Consider the following 13,267-nt stretch of genomic DNA (forward strand, 5'->3'; position numbering starts at 1 on the left):
AATTTCATTTTGAGACAAGAAGGATTAGGGATGGGAATTATTATTTTTTTAATTTGATGAAAGTCAAAGTTAAAGGGTATGTGTTGATATTAAATGTAAAAAAACCCCACCCTAAAACAAAACAAAATGGCATTACAGTTGGCATATCTCTTAATTCCTGACAATTCTTTTGACAGCACCAGCTGTAAGAAGTATGAAACTGCCTGAATAAACATCTCCTTGTCATATCACTATGATGTACTTTATAAATAAGGCTAGGCTTGCAAAAACATTGCTACTGAAATGTCAAGACTTTATTTTACATCAGTCTCAAGTGAGACTAGTGCTTACTTTTTATTATGCAGCTATGTCAATTGACTACTAACCCAAAATAAAGTAAATTTGCTTACCATAAATGGTGTTCTCCAAAGACAGCTGGATAAATTAGTCATGACACATAGGTGACGTCATTCGACAGCGCCAAACAGACCCTCTCTCTAAGCTCATAGAGCTTTTGTTCTACTGAGCATGTGCAGGAATTCCTGCATAGGTATTGCCTCATGAGTCCCTTCACTTGATATCAGAGCTAATTCTAGTTAAATAGTCAACTCTCCAAGAAGGCAGGCAGGTACTTAGCATGGCTAATTAATCATGCTGTCTATAGAGAACATCATTTGCAGTAAGCAAACTTGCTTTCTCCATTGGCAAGCAGGATTGAATGAGCCATGATATGTGGGGATTCCCATGCTGAGACCAGCAGTGGAGCATTTACTGATTAAGTAACCTGGACTCCACTATAGAGAGTGGACTACTTGGTAAACAGGTTACACAAAACTGCTTGTCAAAATTTACTGTCACTTTTTGATAACTTGGCCAGACAGTAATGGGACATGAAAGTGTGCACTGACAACCAAGTTGCAAATTTGCAGATGTCTTCAATAAGAACTGCTCTCAGATAGGCCACTGATGCAGCCATGGCTGTCATTTAATGAGCATTTATAAGAGTCTAAGAACTGTTAGAGTATAACAATAAGCAATACATCTGCTAACCAACTGGACAATGTTTGTTTGGCTACTGTTGTGCCTGGTCAGTTAAGCTCATAAGAGACAAATAGCTGTGAGGCCTGACGATGTGGCTGAACTGTTTTCTTGTAGTAGGCCAAGGCTCTTTTACAGTCTAAGGAATAAACGGCTTTTTCATCTTCATGTGCATAAGACCTTGGAAAGAAAGTAGATACAATGATGGCTTGATTAATATGAAAAGCCAATACCACCTTTGGCAAAAACGTTGTGTGCGTGTGCAGCATCACCCTATTGTGAAAGAATTGTATATAAGAATTGCATATAAGGACAAAAAAGATATAGTTGCGATGGAGAAGGTAGAGAGGAGGGCAACCAAAATGATAAAGGGGAAGGAACAGCTCCCCTATGAAGAAAGGCTGAAGAGGTTAGGGCTGTTCAGCTTGGAGAAGAGACGGCTGAGGGGGGATATGATAGAGGTCTTTAAGATCATGAGAGGTCTTGAATGAGTAGATGTGAATCAGTTATTTACACTTTCAAATAATAGAAGGACTAGGGAGCATTCCATGAAGTTAGCAAGTAGCACATTTAAGACTAATCGGAGAAAATTCTTTTTCGCTCAACGCACAGTAAAGCTCTGGAATTTGTTGCCAGATGATGTTGTTAGTGCAGTTAGTGTAGCTGGGTTTAAAAAAGATTTGGATAAGTTCTTAGAGGAGAAGTCCATTAATGGCTATTAATCAAGTTTACTTAGGGAATAGCCACTGCTATTAATTGCATCAGTAGCATGGGATCTTCTTAGTGTTTGGGTAATTGCCAGGTTCTTGTGGCCTGGTTTGGCCTCTGTTGGAAACAGAATGCAGGGCTTGATGGACCCTTGGTCTGACCCAGCACGGCAATTTCTTATGTTCTTATAATAAATTAAAGCCTGGAGTTCACTTCTGACTGACATTATTGTGTCTAGAAATAATACTTTCCATGTGAAAAATCTGAGAGAAGCCAACTCCAATGGTTCAAATGGAGACTTCATTAGTAGTGCCAGAATCACATTTACAGCCCATGGAACAGGAGGTATGACAAATGAAATATGGAACAAATGGAAGTATGTCAGAAGTCTTTCTTGAACTTGGAAACCAATGAATGAGCAGAAATTGGCCTACTCTCAATTTGAAAATGGTAGGCTGCTATGAAACTGAAATGAACTCTCACTGATGAAGTACTGAGACCGAGGAAGACAGAGAGGATGTACTTAAGTAGGTCTTTTGGTTCACAAGTGAATGAGTCCAAGAAAGTCTGTAGACACCAAGATGAGATATAATTATTTGTTTCAACATGAGATACCAATCTTAAATGAATGTAGTGAAGGGTCATCATATGTGGAATACTCTGTGAACAACTTTCTCAGAGAAAACCTCACTATATTGTAATCATAGTCCCACTTTTTAGAATTTTTATATTATGTTTGTGCATATCACTTATATTATCTCTAAACTTTAAAATTCCAGGCTGCTTAATATCTGTGTGATATGGCGATGGTTTATCTGAGAAAGTTGTTCACAGAGATTTTCCAAGCATGATATCCCTTTACTACATTAATTTAAGAGTATATAAGTGGTATCTCCTATTATATGAATTGGAGTTTTTTTGGCTGCTATTTTAAAATATATGTTTTGTTATTTCTAGCCTTTTGGAAATAATTTTTTGTGACACAAAGATGAGAACCATTTTTATTTAAATCCATAAGCTCTTCTAGTAGATGGCTTCTGGGTAGATGCTTCTATATCCTTAACCTCCTTGGGTATGAAAAAGTGTGAGATTAGTGAGCATTCAACATCCATGCTGTCAGGTTGAGGGAGGGAAGATTCAGATGATATAGACTTCCTTCCTCCTCAATTAATAGCGATGGATCTGCCCTGAGATGGATTGGAGGAGCGTTGGAAATCAATCTTATTTGGGCCACACTGGAGTAATAAGAATCAGCCAGGCCCAATCCTCAAGAACCTTTTGAACCGTCTTGGTGATCAATGGAATCGGTGGAAAAGCATACATGAGACCTGCACTCCAGCTGAGCAGAAAAGTGTCCGGAGTGGATCTGAATTTGCTGAGAAGAACAGAGCAAAATCTTTCCACTTTTCTGGGGTTTTTTTGGATGTAATTAGGTTGATTGCTGGAAGTCCCATAGACTGAACAGTCTTGGTAGTTGATTGTTGCAGGGACCATTCATGTGGGTGAAATACTCTGCTGAGACAATCTGCTAATGTGTTGGAAATTCCTGGAAGGTGGGTTGCTTGTAGACTAGCTTAATAATCGCATGACCATTCCCATATCTTTATCACCTCTTGGAAGAGGGTCCATGACCCCCTATCTCCTTGTTTGTTCATGTAGAACATGGCTACCTGATTGCTGGTGTTATGCGTGCTGTCCGCAGCAGATCCGTGGCACGGCCCCCTCACCTTTCTAAAGTGACTCCAGCTCCTAGTTCCTCCTCGCTGGCGGTGGTGGACCGTCAGCTTCATCCACGGGTCTCCCCCTGTGCCTCCAACCCTGCCGCAATCCCTGGCATTCCCGGTCCTGCTCCCACTTCTCCTCGGGCCTCTCTGCGTGGCCTGTGGAGAGATGCTGCTACTCATGCCGCGCCCCTCCCTAGGCGCGCGCACCATTGTTGTTTAAGTAGGGACTGCGGCGGGAACCTAGCCGCGGCCCCGGATGATGACATCAACCCAGCTACTTATTTAAGCTCAGGCTCCACTCCCTAGCGTTGCCTTTGCAACAGGTCTCCTTGCCGGTTGAGTACTCGTTGCCTCCTAGAGATTCGTCTTATCTCTGCATTCCTGTTCCTCGTTGTTCCTGGTTCCTTTCTCCTTGTTCCTACCTTGCTTCATCCCTCAGATTGACTACACGGACTTTGACTTTGCTTTGCCTGACCACTGCATTGATTCTCTCCAAGCCCAGATCTCTGCTTCGCCTGACCAAGCCATTGACTCTCTCCAAGCCCGGACCTTTGCTTTGCCTGACCACACCATTGACTCTTTCCAAGCCTGGACATCTGCTTCACCTGACCATGCCATTGACTCTCTCCAAGCCCGGACCTCTGACTACGCTATTGCCTATCTCCAGACCCAGACCTCTGCTTTGCCTGACTATCCTATTGCCTATCTCCACAACCAGACCTCTGCTTCGCCTGACTACGCTATTGCCTATCTCCGTGATCAGACCTCAGCTTTGCTTGCCACTGCCTTTGGATTGCTGCCAGCCCTGACTCAAGCCTGCTCTTCAGTGCTTCTCCAGCTTACTCCCTGGACATGGTTTACTCAGGCTTCAGGCTGCTCTTGCTCGAGTGCCCCCTGTCTGCCTCTGTTCCATTGGTGCTCGAGTTTCCAGGCCACTACCCTGTCCAGAGTAAGATTTACCATCTCTCACGTGCTGTTTCTGGGCTGAACCAACTCTTACCTCGACTACACACAGAGGCCCACCTAAGTCCTGCCGGCCCCGGCACCCAAAGGCTCAACCCGCGGGAAAAGAGGGCTGGTATAGATGAAGCTCCAGCGGCCTCTGCCTATTAGCCCACTCTGCCTGCCGATGGTGGGGACCCGTAGGTCCCTACCTATGGGTTGCATCAACCCCACCTCGGCCCAAGGGTCCACCTCTGATGCAACAGTCAGTTTGAATTAGCACAATCTTCTCCTGCCAAAGATGCATGAAAGTTGTCAAAGCATATCTGATTGCTCGCAGTTTTAGGAGGTTGATCTGAAATTTTCTTCCTAATAACAACTAAGTCTCTTGATTATGAGAGGGGTCTGTGTGGGCTCCCCATCTTTTTTGTGAAAGCATCTTTTGCCAATGTTACTTGGTGAGAAAGTAGACAAAATCATGCCCCCTCTTACAGAATGAAAGGTTGTAGCGACCAGTGAAGCTCCTGTTTCATGTTCCACAAGATTTCCACTAAGATCATCAAGGGCTGAGTTAAATGGTTCCATTGTGAATGGAGACCTCACTGTAAGAATTGTATGTAAAGGTGGGTAACGTAGATGTAAAGGTGGGTAACGTAGAAGTACATGAACTGTTGCTGAAATATGTCTCAGTACAATTAGAATGTCTCTGGCTGTTGCCTGATCATACCTAGCAGTTGATATACAAATGTTCTGAGTTTGTTCACCTGGCCTAACAGGAGGAAGAATTTATCTTACAGGAAATCTATCCATGCTCCCATGAAATTATTCTCTGGGTGGGAACTTATAATGGGCTTGCTTGGCCTAAGTCTGACAAGCTTGACTTAGGATCTATTCAGAAGTAGCCCTCATTGGACTCAATGTTCTCACCATTGACCCTTGCATCACCTGACTGTACAACAAATGAAGGAAAGGAAGAAGTAAACAAAGATGCACAAGCTTTGTGGTGAGACAGCTGGCCACAATACATTAACAGTTGTTTTATTTCCCTGGACCATGTTTTTTGGAAAAACATGGTTTCAGATGTGCAGAGGAAAAGGGTAAAAAAAACAGGCATGAGAGGGAGAAGGGAAAGGGACAAACAGAGAGAGAGAATTCCAAACCTTCAGCTACTGTCTAATAAATGTAAGAAAAGTATTAGTAGCACATTATTGCAGCTGTTGTCTTTGTTATATTTGTACATTTCCTTTGCAGAATGCTTTCAGGAGTGTAACCTATCATTGGTAATAAAACATTGCTTATCCTAGAATCTACAGTTGTGCTGACTCAGGTTGTGTGTGTGTGTAAGTGTGGTGTAAAGTGATTTGTGTAGCAGATCCTATCAGGAAGGGAACCTGCAGGATACTGGCTTTGTGTTTCAGGGCAGCAAATCCTGAGGGGGATGGGCCCACAGGACACCGGCCTTATATAATGATTCAGGATAGTGGATATGTATTTTACCATACCACTGGAGTGAACCTGTAACAGAACTAGAATTGATTTTTTGAAGTTCACAGGAACAATAATTTCTGCAGGGAGCTCAGAACAACTTCCTGACAAGTCACTGTCACTAGCCAGTCATCTAGGTAAGGGAAGACCTGTATGCCCCGGCAACAAAGGTGTGCCTCTACTACAGTTAGGCATTTGGTGAAGACCTTCAGTGTCAATGATAGTTCAAAGGGGAGTACTCAGTACTGGCAATGAGAGGAGCCTACTATAAAACATAGATAAAGCCAGTGGGAGGGATTGATAGGGATATGTTACAATCATGGACCCTTGGGCCGGCTGAGATGGTAGATGGAATACTGTGGGAACCTAAAGGAAGCGTCACAGCCAGGAGGCGGCGCTGAAGAGACTCTGGAGAAGACTTCAACACTGGAAGCCCGAGGTCCCCCCAGGTGGAGCCCGTAGGAACCCGGGCCTCTTGGACTTAGGCGGGACCCTATGCAACCAAGGATCCGGGCAGCATCCGGAGAGGTGGATGGAGAGGACGGCAGGGCCCAGGAGGCTGGAAGAGTCTTCACCCTCGGAAGCCTGCGGCTCCACCGGGAGGAGCCCATGAGAGCCTGAGCCGCTGGGACTTAGGAGAATCCACTGGGCCAGCAAGTACCGGATACCTGAGGTGGTGGAAAAAGCCGAAGTCGGAGTCCAAGGGCGAAGCCGGGTCAGAAGCCAGAAGTCAGAGATCCAAACCAAAGCCAGGGACAAAAGCTGAAGACGAAGTCAGGAGACGAAGCCAGGTCAGAAGCCAGAAGACAAACCAAAGCCAGGGGCGGAAGCTGAAGACGTAGTCAAGGAACGGAGCCAGATCAGAAGCCAGGAGTCAGCAGAGATGAACCGGAGTCCAACGTAACAACTAGAGACACAGAGGAACTGTGTGAACCTCGTTGCAAGGCGAGGTATAGCTGCAGCTGCCGGGTTTAAATGGCCCGGCAGTGTCTGACGTCATCAGGGGCTGTTCCCGGGTTTTCCCGTGCTGGCCCCTTTATGTCAGAAGCCCCGGCGCGCGTGCACGTGCCTAGCAGCGGGGCTAGCCGCGGATCGACGCTGGCATCTCCCTTGCAGGGAGAACGCCACGGAGGGCCGCGTCTCCAGCCTGGGAGGCCGGAAGGAAGGCGTTTCAGCAGCCGGACTGGCCACGTGGTGAGTGTAGGTCCCGGGGCACGGCCCGGGACCGTAACAGGATATGTGTATAAACATTCTTCAAATCCAGGGCACAGTTCTTCCCTTCTGGATGAAGGGGAGAATTGTGTTTAGGGAGTTCATTTTGAATTTCTCCCAGAACAAATTCTTGTTCAGGTTTCTTAAATCCAGGATGCAACTCAATCCCCCAGTTTTCTTGGGGATAAGGAAGAAGCAGGAGTAAAACCCCTGGCCATGCTGCTGGGGTGGAACAACTTGTACTACTCATTGACTGAGCAGCAACTCCACTTCGAGGCGGAGTTGCAATGAAACAGATCTGAAATGAAGACTAAGCAATGAGAAAACTTGGGGAGTCAGGACAAATGTAAGTGGTATCTAGATGCCACAATTTTGAGTACCTAGCAGTCTTTGGCAATCTTGCACCCTTTTTCCAAGTAGGCTTGGATTCTACCTCCAGTCCTACCTGGATATGATGGATGGTCAAAAACCTGGCCCAGATATGATGGATGGTCAAAACTTGGCCCAGACTTAGGTTAGGTTTGTTGTGCTGCATTAGGTTGCTGGCATTCTCACCGTCTTCTTCCAGATTGTAAACTGTTGCTGCTATGGAAGTAGATGCAGAATCTAGTACTTTTGAAACTGCCCGAAGAGGCGTCTCTGGAAGTACGGTCTTTTAAAAGCATAGTATGACTATTGCTCTGAGTATGTTGAGAGGGATGGACTGTCATATGTTGTTCTTTGATTTCAGCAATCATTTTCCTGAGTTTATCTCCATAGAGGTGATCTCCCAGGCAGGAGATATCCATTTGCTTTTCATAAACATCATCCTGTAAGTTGCTGGCATGCAACTAAGCCATCCAACCTACTCCTATAGAGGCTGATGAAGAGTGAGTGATTATGTCAAATGCTTCATATATTAACCGAATAAGATTGCATATACATTCTTCCATGTCTATAAACAATTGTGGAAATGCTGAGGAAGTAACACCTGACAGAAGGAATGGCTTCAGCTTTTCCATGGAATCATGTAAGTACTGAACCATGTAGAATTGGTAAGCAGAAATTCATGCATTAAGCATGGAGCTCTGGAATACTTTCTTACCAAAATTGTCCAGCAACCTGGGATCCTTTCCTGGTGGGCTGTTAGAAAATGTTCTTGTTTTCTTGGCTTTTTTAAGAGCTGATTCCACTACTACTGATTGATAAGGCAGTTGCATACTAAGTATCCTGGAGTTTTTTTTTACTCTGTACTTTAGATTTCATTTCCTTGCTACTGGGGTACAGAAAATCAAGTTCTCCCACATTCTTATTTGTGACTCCTGCAGAATATCATGAATGAGTCTGACTGCTGATTCAGATGAGGTCTCTAGAATCTGGAGAAGTCCGAAGACTTTTGTTCAAGGATCCTTTTCCTTAGAAACACTGTACTCAACTTGTCCAGAACTCTGGAATAAGAGAGGTCCTCCTATGGAGATGTGTTGCAGAGGCTCAGGTAGGGGATTGGAGGGTATTCCTTTTAATGCTCTTCAGATCCAAGAGAGGAGGGAACAGTACTCCAGGACCCCGATGATGAATTAGAAGGAGCCCTTGTTCGTCTTAGAGAGACGTACTCCAGATGAGTCTCTTCAGACTGGATTCCACTGCAAGCAAGTGTCTAGGACTAGAACCACCTTATGGGTATCTGTTGGAGAATCCACTGCACTTGGGGAAGCAGTGACTCCTTTTTGCAGGAGTAATTCTGAGATCTTGAAAAGGAGAGGCTGGACAGTACCTTTCTTATCTTTAGATGCTGTTACGGTCCCAGGCCGAGCCCGGGTCCTCCCACTCACCTCAAGGCCGGCCCGGGCCACTGAGCCTCCTCCTCGGTCGGTAAGGCCGATCCTGGCCCTACCGCAGCGTTCCCTCCTTGAGGGAGACGCCGCCGGCCCGACATGTCGGGCCCCGCTCCCTAGGCGCGCGAACGCGGGCTCCAGATTTAAAGGGGCCAGCGCAGGAGAAATCAGGACAGCCCTCCGATGACGTCAGATGCTGCAGGGGCATTTAAAACCTGCAGCTAGGCCTATCCAATGCCTTGCAACGAGGTTCACTCTGTTTAGGGTTGCTAGTTGCCTGCTTCGGATTCCTGATCTTGTCTTCGGCTTCTGACTTGGTTTTTGACTCCGGCTTCCGTTCCTGGACTTCCGATTCTGCTTCCATCCTTGGTTTTGACTTCGGCTTCGGCTTCTGACTCCTGGCTTCCGACCTTGGCTTGTCCACTGACTTCAGGCTTCAGCTTCTGTCCTTGGCTTTGTCTTCGGCTTCTGACTCCTGGCTTCCGACTTTGGCTCGTCCACTGACGTCAGGCTTCAGATTCCGTCCCTGGCTGGACTCCAGCTTCTGGCTTCTCTTCATCCATAGGTATCTGGTTCTTCACCCACCAGGGGGCCTCGCCTAAGTCCCAGTGGCTTGGGTTCTCATGGGCTCCTCCCGGGGGGATCGCAGGCTTCCAAGGGTGAAGCCTTCCAGGGCTATCTCTTCAGCGCCGCCTCCTGGCAGCGACGTCCACTCTGGGTTCCCACAGCGCATCACCATCCGTCTCAGCCGACTCAAGGGTCCACGTCACTAACAGTTTGCAAGGCCATGGACCCGGCGGATGCCACAGGCTTGAAAGCCATTCCTGGTATGGCACAGTGGATGCAACAACAGCAAATCTGCATTGACTCCTTGATGACAACCGTGCAGAGATTAGCCGATTGGATAGATGGAGCCGCCGCATTCAGCCCCCCGGTACCTGTAGCCAAGATCAGACCGGCCACGCCCTCACAACTGCCACCATCCTCACGGTACTCTGGGGACTCAAAGCTATGCCGAGGATTTCTTAATCAATGTTTCATCCGGTTCAACCTACTGCCAGCCCAGTTTCTCACGGATCGGATTAAAACCAGCTACATTATTTCATTGTTGGACAGGAAACCTCTGGCATGGACCTCTCCACTATGGGAGCGTCAGGACTCCCGCCTGGCTAACCTGGAGCAATTTGTCGCAGCCTTCCGACAGATCTTCGACGAGCTCTCCCACAGGCCTAGTGCCGCCTCAGAATTACTTCAGCTACACCAGGGCAACTGGCCCCTGTCCGAGTATGCAGTGGAATTCCAGACACTAGCAGCCGAGTTGAACTGGGGGGAATGACAACCTTCACGGCGTACTCCTGGAGGGTCTCTCCCCAAGAATCCAAGATGAGCTGGTGGCCAGGGATCTCCCGGACGACCTGAACAGCCTCATCGACTTGGTGAGTCGCGTGGACCGCCGTATCCAATGCCGGTTCCGGGGGGGAGGTCCGCTCGGAAACGCGGGAACTCTGGAACCACATTTTCCCGACCAGTGCCCTCCTCTTCTGCCTCTCCAGGAAATCAAGACGCAGAACCCATGCAGTTGGGCCGGGGCCCAATTTCTCAGGAGGAGAGAAGAAGATGTCATGTCCAGGGTCTGGCCTATATTGTGGTGGCAAGGGCCACTTCCTTGCTAGGTGTGGTGAGCGGCCAGGAAACGCCAGGACCTAGGGATAGTTGGGGAGCTAACCCTAGGTAACACCACGTCTGCCTCCCCGGGTACTGTTCCAGTGACTATACTCCTCCCCAGAGGGAACTTCGATATGCTAGCCCTGATTGACTCTGAAGCCGGGGGGGAACTTTATCCTCTGGGATTTAGTCCAGCAACTTCAGATCGGGATTCAACCTCAAAAGCCTCCCATCCGAGTGTCTTCCATTCATGGGACCCCCTTCCAGGGACCATTTCTATCTGTACCAAGCCCCTAACGCTATGCACGGGTCTCCTGAATGTAGAGGAAATCTCGTTTCTCATTTTGGAAAAGTCCATGCACCCGGACATCTTGGGTCTACCCTGGCTTCGGAAGCACTCCCCAGTTATCCGTTGAGATACTCTCCAGGTTGCATCCCGGAGCCCATCTTGCTTTGACACCTGTCTGACCACTGTCCCTCAACCTTCGATACCTCTCCTGACCACCCCCCTGGTGCTGCCACTACAATATAAAGATTACATGGATGTCTTTTTGAAAGAAAAGGCCGGGCTCCTTCCAGAGCACCGACCCTTTGATTGTGCTATCAACCTGATCCCGGGTACCACGCTGCCACGAGGACGGGTATATCCCTTGTCGCTCCCAGAGACTCGGGCCATGTCCGCATATATCCAGGAGAACTTGGACAGAGGATTCATTCGGCCATCTAACTCCCCAGCCGGAGCCGGGTTCTTCTTTGTGGCAAAGAAGGATGGGTCTCTCCAGCCCTGTATAGATTATCATGGTCTCAATAATATTACACGACATGACCGATACCCGCTACCATTGATTCCGGAGCTACTGATCGACTACAAGGAGCCAAGGTGTTCACGAAGTTGGATCTCCGTGGGACGTACAACCTGGTAAGGATACGACCAGGCGACGAGTGGAAGACTGCGTTCAATATGAGGAACGGCCACTACGAATACCTGGTCATGCCCTTCGGCCTCTGCAATGCTCCCGTGGTTTTCTAGAATCTTATGAACGAGGTATTGAGGGATATGTTACATACTTCGGTCATCGTTTACCTGGACGACGTGCTGATATACTTGAAGGACCTGGACACGCACCACAGAGATGTCTGCAGGGTGCTGCAGAAGCTTCGGGATAACCGGCTCTTTGCCAAAATGGAGAAGTGTCAATTTGAGCAAGAGTCCCTACCCTTTCTCGGGTATATTGTGTCCTCCACAGGTTTCCATATGGACCCTGAGAATGCAACGGCCATCAAGGATTGGCCTCAACCTGTGGGGGTCAAGGCGCTTTAACGGTTCCTTGGCTTCGCCAATTTCTATCGACAATTTATACCCCACTACTCCAGGATGGTGGCTCCGCTTACGGCCTTCACCAAGAAGGGGGCCGACACTAGACACTGGCCTGCAGCTGCGCTACGAGCATTCTAAGAACTGAAGACAGCCTTCCTTCAGGACCCCAAAGTCAGTTCACTGTGGAAGTTGACACCTCCGACATGGCAGTCGGAGCTGTTCTGAGTCAAATATCCGGCAACGGTAGATCCCTGCCGAGTTCTTACTTTTCCCGGAAATTCTCACCCGCAGAGAAAAATTATGGCATAGGAGACAAGGAACTTCTGGCCATCAAATTGGCTTTCAAGGAATGGTGCCAGTGGTTGGAGGGAGCCCAACATCCAGTGATCGTTTATACAGATCACAAGAATCTGGAATGGCTAAAAGACAGAAAACAGAGAGTAGGATTAAATGGACAATTTTCTCAGTGGAAGGGAGTGGACAGTGGAGTGCCTCAGGGATCTGTATTGGGACCCTTACTGTTCAATATATTTATAAATGATCTGGAAAGAAATACGACGAGTGAGATAATCAAATTTGCAGGTGACACAAAATTGTTCAGAGTAGTTAAATCACAAGCAGATTGTGATAAATTGCAGGAAGACCTTGTGAGACTGGAAAATTGGGCATCCAAATGGCAGATGAAATTTAATGTGGATAAGTGCAAGGTGATGCATATAGAGAAAAATAACCCATGCTATAATTACACAATGTTGGGTTCCATATTAGGTGCTACAACCCAAGAAAGAGATCTAGGTGTCATAGTGGATAACACATTGAAATCGTCGGTGCAGTGTGCTGCGGCAGTCAAAAAAGCAAACAGAATGTTGGGAATTATTAGAAAAGGAATGGTGAATAAAACGGAAAATGTCATAATGCCTCTGTATCGCTCCATGGTGAGACCGCACCTTGAATACTGTGTACAATTCTGGTCGCCGCATCTCAAAAAAGATATAATTGCGATGGAGAAGGTACAGAGAAGGGCTACCAAAATGATAAGGGAATGGAACAACTCCCCTATGAGGAAAGACTAAAGAGGTTAGGACTTTTCAGCTTGGAGAAGAGACGACTGAGGGGGGATATGATAGAGGTGTTTAAAATCATGAGAGGTCTAGAACGGGTAGATGTGAATCGGTTATTTACTCTTTCGGATAGTAGAAAGACTAGGGGGCACTCCATGAAGTTAGCATGGGGCACATTTAAAACTAATCGGAGAAAGTTCTTTTTTACTCAACGCACAATTAAACTCTGGAATTTGTTGCCAGAGAATGTGGTTAGTGCAGTTAGTATAGCTGTGTTTAAAAAAGGATTGGATAAGTTCTTGGAGGAGAAGTCCATTACCT

General features: G+C 47.0%; 1 protein-coding gene across 1 annotated transcript in view; it reads right to left on the reverse strand.

Moving 5' to 3' along the window:
• Positions 1-13,267, reverse strand: part of CFAP54 (cilia and flagella associated protein 54) — a 1,106,494-nt gene that overhangs the window by 234,420 nt on the left and 858,807 nt on the right. The window lies entirely within an intron of this gene.

This window comes from Rhinatrema bivittatum, chromosome 4 (genome assembly GCF_901001135.1).
Source record: "Rhinatrema bivittatum chromosome 4, aRhiBiv1.1, whole genome shotgun sequence".
Lineage (NCBI taxonomy): Eukaryota > Metazoa > Chordata > Amphibia > Gymnophiona > Rhinatrematidae > Rhinatrema > Rhinatrema bivittatum.